This window comes from Bison bison, unplaced genomic scaffold (genome assembly GCF_000754665.1).
Source record: "Bison bison bison isolate TAMUID 2011002044 unplaced genomic scaffold, Bison_UMD1.0 scf7180017864061, whole genome shotgun sequence".
In the NCBI taxonomy this organism is placed as follows: domain Eukaryota; kingdom Metazoa; phylum Chordata; class Mammalia; order Artiodactyla; family Bovidae; genus Bison; species Bison bison.
In genome coordinates this window covers 5,027,465-5,034,289 of record NW_011494633.1, presented here as the reverse complement: position 1 = coordinate 5,034,289, position 6,825 = coordinate 5,027,465, and the positions used below count along the sequence as shown (strand labels likewise).

The 6,825-nt window shown below is 45.9% G+C and overlaps 1 protein-coding gene across 5 annotated transcripts in view; it reads left to right on the top strand.

Annotated features, from left to right (window-relative positions):
• The first annotated feature begins 5,606 nt into the window (after positions 1 to 5,606).
• The window catches only part of TC2N (tandem C2 domains, nuclear), a 51,978-nt gene continuing 50,759 nt past the window's right edge, over positions 5,607 to 6,825 (top strand). For 4 of the 5 annotated variants that reach the window (XR_824972.1, XM_010836186.1, XM_010836185.1 and 1 more), the window contains exon 1: positions 5,616 to 5,835. The gene's annotated coding sequence lies outside the window, so the exon portion shown is untranslated. Of the gene's footprint in view, positions 5,836 to 6,825 lie in introns of all 5 variants that reach the window. The other variant, XM_010836184.1, reaches the window with a different exon arrangement.

Sequence of the window (6,825 nt, the reverse complement as noted above, 5' to 3'; positions counted from 1 at the left end):
ACCCCACTCCAGTACCCTTGCCTGGAAAATCCCATGGATGGAGGAGCCTGGTAGGCTGTAGTCCATGGGGTCATGAAGAGTCGGACACTTACTGAGTGACTTCACTTTCACTTTCATGCATTGGAGAAGGAAATGGCAACCCACTCCAGTGTTCTTGCCTGGAGAATCCCAGGGATGGCGGAGCCTGGTGGGCTGCCATCTGTGGGGTCGCACAGAGTCGGACACGACTGTAGCGACTTAGCAGCAGCAGCAGTGTTTTATGTAATCTACATATTGTCATGTATGGCAGTATTAATCAGGGTAGATAAAGCTAGCTGGAGAAAAAAATGCCTGAATATTAGTAGTTTACACAAAAAAGTTTGTTTTTCATTCATATCACAATCCAATCAAGATCAGTGGGAGGTGGGTGGAGCTTTGTTCCATGGAGTCAATCAGAAACCAGGACCTCTTCCATCTGGTTGCATTATTAGCTTTAGTGATGGTTGTTGCTATTCAGTTGCTCAGTCATGTCTGACTCTTTGTGGACATGGACTGCAGCACCCCAGGCTTCCCTGTCCTTCACTAACTCCTGGAGTTTGCTCAAACTCATGTCCATTGAATCAGTGATGCCATGGTTAGTAATGGTTTAACAGGGGTCCAAGGTGGTCAAGGGATGGAAAGGAAAGAGACTCCCGGTTTTTAATTGTGTAGATCCAGAAGTGAAACTCCAAATTCCATTGGTGATGACTGGTCATATGACTTTACCTAGATGCAAGGGGAATAGAAAATGAAGTTTAGCTCTGAGGCCACAAGAAGGAATTAAGGTTTGATGACCATCTGTGACTCTGTTGAAATGCCACTTTCTCCCTGAAGCAAATGCTTAGGGTTGTACTTGATATACTTCAAGCACTCAAGAAAGTTTGTTGAACATCAAGTGAATAAATTAAAGAATGAATATGTATAGGTTTCTGCTGTTATATTTTTCTAAGGCAGAATATGACAAAGAAATAATTTGGAGGGAAGCAGAAATCTGTATGCCACCCCCACTGTGTTCCTACAACCATTTATATTTGTGAAATTATTTTACAAGTACTCTAGGAATTCACATTCTTTTAAAGATTTGTTTTTCATTCATTCAATAAATATTTGAGTGCTGCTATGTGAGGAGCTATGAGTATGCTCAAGAAGGAGGTGGGTTATAATTCCTGTTTATTGGTAACTCACATAGAATGAGTTTGATAGGAAAAAAGGGGGAAAGCCAATAATCACAGTTATTGAGTAGGTGCCAGGATACAGATATGAATGGATTATGAAGGAAATGTTGAGGAAGGGCACCTAATGCACTCTCAGATGGGTTTTGTGGAGTTTCATCTTCCAGAAGAAGTGATACTGAATGAACATGATCTTACCAGTGATACACATAAAATGGAAGTAAAGAGAACAGTAGTGCAAATTTGGCAATTTAGGGAATTTCAATTAATTCAGAAGGTCAAAAATGTGTGGTGGGGTTAGTTTTAGGGGAGACTGGCAATGTAGGGCTGGACTGAGTCACAAAGCATTTATAAACTGCACTAAATCAAGGAAGAATGAAGAGGATTAGGACAGGGATTAAGTGATTTGTCTCTATCAAATGAAATAAGCCGCATAGCAAAGTCTAGGCTGATGTGTTATCCAGGTCAACCTAAATCTGTTTCTCCTTATATCTGCCTCAAATAAAAGGACATTAAACATTAAAATCATTAATGTTTAACATTAAAAAAACAAACACTAAACAAAAAAATAAACCCACTCAGAATGTTGCAAACACCATCATTCTATGGGAAGAGGCATCACAAGGTCACAGAGAAAGATGTACCATATTCTCCATTAGTACATTATCAATGCAGCGTTGCCTCTGAAAGTGGAACAGGAAAGGGGAACATTTCAAAGAAAACAAAGGAACTGGTTTTGTTGTTTTCAATAAACTATCTGTCAGCCAAGTAAGTTCTTCTAATAGGCCTTTTTAGATGGAAGAAAATTAGGAGCAATTTGGGGAGCTCTTGTTTGGGGACTTCTGCATCAGTGAGGAGGTTGCTAAGGTTGTCCGTCAGGGAACCAAGCACCCCATCCAGTTCAGGAAGGACTGTTGCGCATTCATTCAACATTCACTCTCTTTTTTTTTGTTTTTAAGTATTATATTGATTGCTTCTTTATTTGGCTGCATCCAGTCTTACTTGAGGCACACAGGCTCTTCATTGCATCACACAGGATCTTTTACTGCAGTGCACAGACTCTCTAGTCGTGGTACATGGGCTCAGTAGTTGCCGTGCACAGGCTCATTTGCTCTGTGGCATGTGGGAGCATCACCTGCATTACAGAGCGAATTCTTAACTGTCAATACTGAAGGAAATCAGTCCTGAATAGTCATTGGAAGGATTGATGCTGAAGTTGAAGCTCCAATACTTTGGCCACCTGATGCAAAGAACTGACACATCGGAAAAGATCCTGATGCTGGGAAAGATGGAAGGCAGGAGGAGAAGGGGATGACAGAGGAGGAGATAGTTGGATGGCATCACCGACTCAATGGGCATGAGTTGGACCAAGCTTCAGGAGTTGGTGACGGACAGGGAAGCCTGACATGCTGCAGTCCATGGGCTCACAGAGTCGGGCACGACTGAGCAAATGAACTGAAATGAACTGGACCATCAGGGAAGTCCCCACCAGTCACTCATTGTTCATCCAGCACATTTAGGTGACACTTCTGTGCCCTACACTATGATGTCAGGTGCTGCAGGGAGTAAAAGATAGGTAAAGGTCCTTGCCCTGGAAAAGTAACACATGAATCCAGAGATTTCCAAACAAGGAAGTGCTCTACTTAAGGGTCAAATGAGAGAGAAAGTATATGTGTGTGTGTGTATGTATGTGTATGTGAAGTCACATACACACAGAATCATTTGATCCTTAAATAGAGCACATTAGCTACACACTTTATATAATACGTATTTTTAAAGCTTTAGAGTCTGAAGTCCAGAGTTAATCTAGACTCGATACTTGAGTAACTACTGCTTGTTTGACCATCAATATTTTCAGCTGTAAAACTAGGATAAAAACAGTTACATCATAATTGTGAGGCTTAAATGAGATGACTCACGTGAAAGCTTTGTGTAAAGAGTACAGAACTCTGCAAACATTTGTAATAGAATGAAAAATTACTGAAGTGAATAATCCAGGACTTTTAAGCAGTGTTTATCAAAGTGTGTTTGCTGAGACATTGAGGCCCCAGGATGCTAACTAGCATTTCTCAAGAAGAGAGTTGGTGTGGTCTGGAGGGAAGGCAAAAACTTTACACTCTTAAGGTTTCTACCTGGAACTGAGAATTAAATTGACACAGATAAACAGGAGCAAAGCACACTGATTTTTTTTTAACATGTTCATGGGCATACCCATAGGAAAATGAAGACCCAAAGAAGCAGTTAGAGCCTAACATTTAGTTATACATTAAATTGGACACAGAGCAGTAAGGAGCAAAAACGGGGGGCAACAAAGGGACTTGAGCCAGGGCAATTAATAGTGGAGAATTGAATATAAATATAAAGGTTACTTTAAAAAGGTTTCTTTGTGTAGACTTCCCCCTTCCTTGACTCTCATCTCTGGTGATAAGCCTTTTTCTTTCCTCATGATATAGGGAGGACATTGTTCACTTGGGAGTTCTATATCCTGCTTTCAGAAAGAAAAAGTAAGTTCAGAGTACCCTTCTTCCAACTGCTGATTCTCAGGTGCCTCAAAATAACAAAGTATCCCAATATTTTGGGGTGGCATATTCTGCCACTCCTCCAATCAAATAACTTGAGAAATACAGGATGATACAAAGTAAAGCACAGTTCTTAGGCCTTGAAAGCCCTGTCAACTCAAGGAGAGAAGCTATAGTCTCTCTTTCCCCAGATTAATTTGTTCTCAGGATCAAGGCATCCTCCTCCCCACCCTAACTCCCACTCTAGCAGCTAGATCCTGGAAATGAACAGAACCCATTTTCAGAAAGACTACTCTCCAGAAAGAAAATGATTACCTTAATTCGACGTTTTTGAACTGTGGTGTTGGAGAAGACTCTTGAAAGTCACTTGGACTGCAAGGAGATCCAACCAGTCAATCCTAAAGGAACTCAGTCCTGAATATTCATTGGTAGGACTGATGCTGAAGTTGAAACTCCAATACTTTGGCCACCTGATGTGAAGAACTGATTCATTGGAAAAGGCCCTGCTGCTGGGAAAGATTGCAGGCAGGAGGAGAAGGGGATGACAGAAGATGGGATGGTTGGATGGCGTTACCGATTCAATGGACATGAGTTTGAGCAAGCTCTGGGAATTGGTGATGGACAGGAAAGCCTGGTGTGCTACAGTCCACGGGGTCGCAAAGAGTCAGACAAAACTGAGCAGCTGAACTGAACTGAACTTCAATTTATAATCCATCAGCCTCTCAAAACTTAGCCGTTCATCAACAGATAATCTAGGAATTCATTCAACAACTTTCCAAGAACAGAGATTCCCAGAAAGGAAGGCAAAAAAGAAAAGGGCCAGCCAACTGTGCCAAAGTGTGCCAGATGGGATTCCAGCATAGAATGGGGCAGGACAAGTAGTGGATACCTCTGGGATTCCTTCCAAGGCACCTGCTGCTGGTAAAGTAGTATATGCATGCTCAGTCATGTCTGACTCTTTGCAACCCCATGGACTGTAGCCTGCTAGGCTTCTCTGTCCATGAGATTTCCGAGGCAAGAATACAGGAGTGGGTTGCCACTTCCTTCTCCAGGGGATCTTTTCAACCCAGGGATGGAACCCCTGTCTTCTGCATTGCAGGCGGATTATTTACCGCTGAGCCACCAGGTAAAGCAGTAGGAAACGTAAAGTCATAAGTGAAGAGTTGTGAGCTGATTCTCATTGCTTTAAATAGGATATAAACACTAAAGACCAGTAACACAAACAAAAGTTTCTTGGCTTCCAAGAAGTTTCTCTACTTGCAGAAGTATCTTCTGGCAAGAGAATTTGCTCCTTCCTTCCCTATTCAGGGAGGTTCATCAGGCGAGTGGCATTCCCACTAAACACCCCTGTCTTTTACTTCCCGTCTGATCCTTCAACATACTCCAAACCCTGCCTGGCTTCATCTTGCGGCTATGTCACTTCAGTCGTGTCCGACTCTGTGTGACCCCATAGACGGCAGCCCACCAGGCTCCCCCATCCCTGGGATTCTCCAGGCAAAAACACTGGAGTGGGTTGCCATTGCCTTCTCCAATGCAGGAAAATGAAAAGTGAAAGTGAAGTCGCTCAATCGTGTCCGACCCTCAGCGACCCCATGGACTGCAGCCTTCCAGGCTCCTCCGTCCATGGGATTTTCCAGGCAAGAGTACTGGAGTGGGGTGCCATTGGCTTCTCCGTGGCTTCATCTTAGACCCTTACAGAGGGTGTATCTGAGAACTGTGCTGGGAGAGGCGAGGAGGGAAGGATCCTAGGGCGCAGGCACCTGGCGCTCAGGTGCAGGGACGGACGGCCACGCCCCATGCCTCACGGTCCGCACGCACCTCTCGTCGGGTGGGGCGGACCTGAGGGGGCGGGGCGGAGCGGACCTGGAGAGAGGGCGGGGCGGTCTTCAGGGGACGGGGGCGGGGCCTCAGGGCGCGGCAGCGCGAGGTGACCTGAATCACGGTTCCCGCGGGCGGCGACGCCACAGCGCCCACTACCTCGAGCAGGTAACCGGCCGCGGCCGCGCGGCACTGCCTCAGCGGCGTGTGAAGCAGGGACTCCCCGAGAGCGAAGCGTGGACGCCGCGGGGACGCGGCGGGGGAGAGAGCCAGGGGGCTCAGGTGTGGGGTCCCGGGCGCTTCCTCGGGTAAGCTGTGTGGCTTCGAGCGGCCGTTGCTGGGCCCACCGGGTGGGACTCTCCGGCGGCTGAATAGCCCCCTCACCCGCAGCCTCTGGAGGCTGTGTGTGGAGCAATTGTTTTGTAGGGTTTGGTCTCCTTTAACTTTAAAAAAAAAAAAAAAAAAAGTCGCACTATTTCAGTACAAGATTCTCCTCAGCGACGCCTGCTCTTCTCGGGCCTGAGGGAAGTTTCCTCGACAACCGGAATCTCTGAGGCCTGGAGGGCAGAGACTCGCCCTGTGGAGCACTGGGTCCGCTGGGTTCACGGGTCTCCTCGTTGGGACCCCCGGGCCGGACGGAGGGGAGACCCCAGCCCTGGTGGAGCCAGCCGCGCGCCCCACTCCCTGCCCTTGGCGCGCGCTTCTGACCACCGGCTCTGAGAGCAGGGGCTGGGGAGGGCTGGGGTGGCCTCTGGGTTAAGAGGGAAGAGAAGGCTTTTCTTTTACCTGGAGAAACTGATGAGAACTGGTTAGAGAATTGTTTCTATCTGTGATGTTTCTGAAACTTTTTGAATCCGCGGAGGAGTGGTAAATACCACTTTGCTTTGAATTTTGGAAGATATGAATTATCTACCTGGCTAGTCGGACACGACTGAAGCGACTTAGCAGCAGCAACAACAGCAGCAGATTTTTAGATTTGGCTTCTGTCTCCTCCAGTTTTTTTTTCTTCTTGTTTCTTTACTATGATTTTCTTTAAATCAAGAAAATACTACCCATGAATCGTGGCTATATGGCACACGCATGGTAGGTATAGGTAAGATAAATGCCAAGACAAAAAACGCTGATTGATTCCTTTAGAACAGGGGTCCCCCCACTTATGAGATTAATGCTTGATGATCGGAGGTCTAGCTGATGTAATAATAATAGGAATAAAGTGCACAATAAATGTAATATGCTTAAATCATTCCAAAACCACCCGGGGCACCCCCCTGGCTCCCCTGCCCCGCCTCCCCCCACAC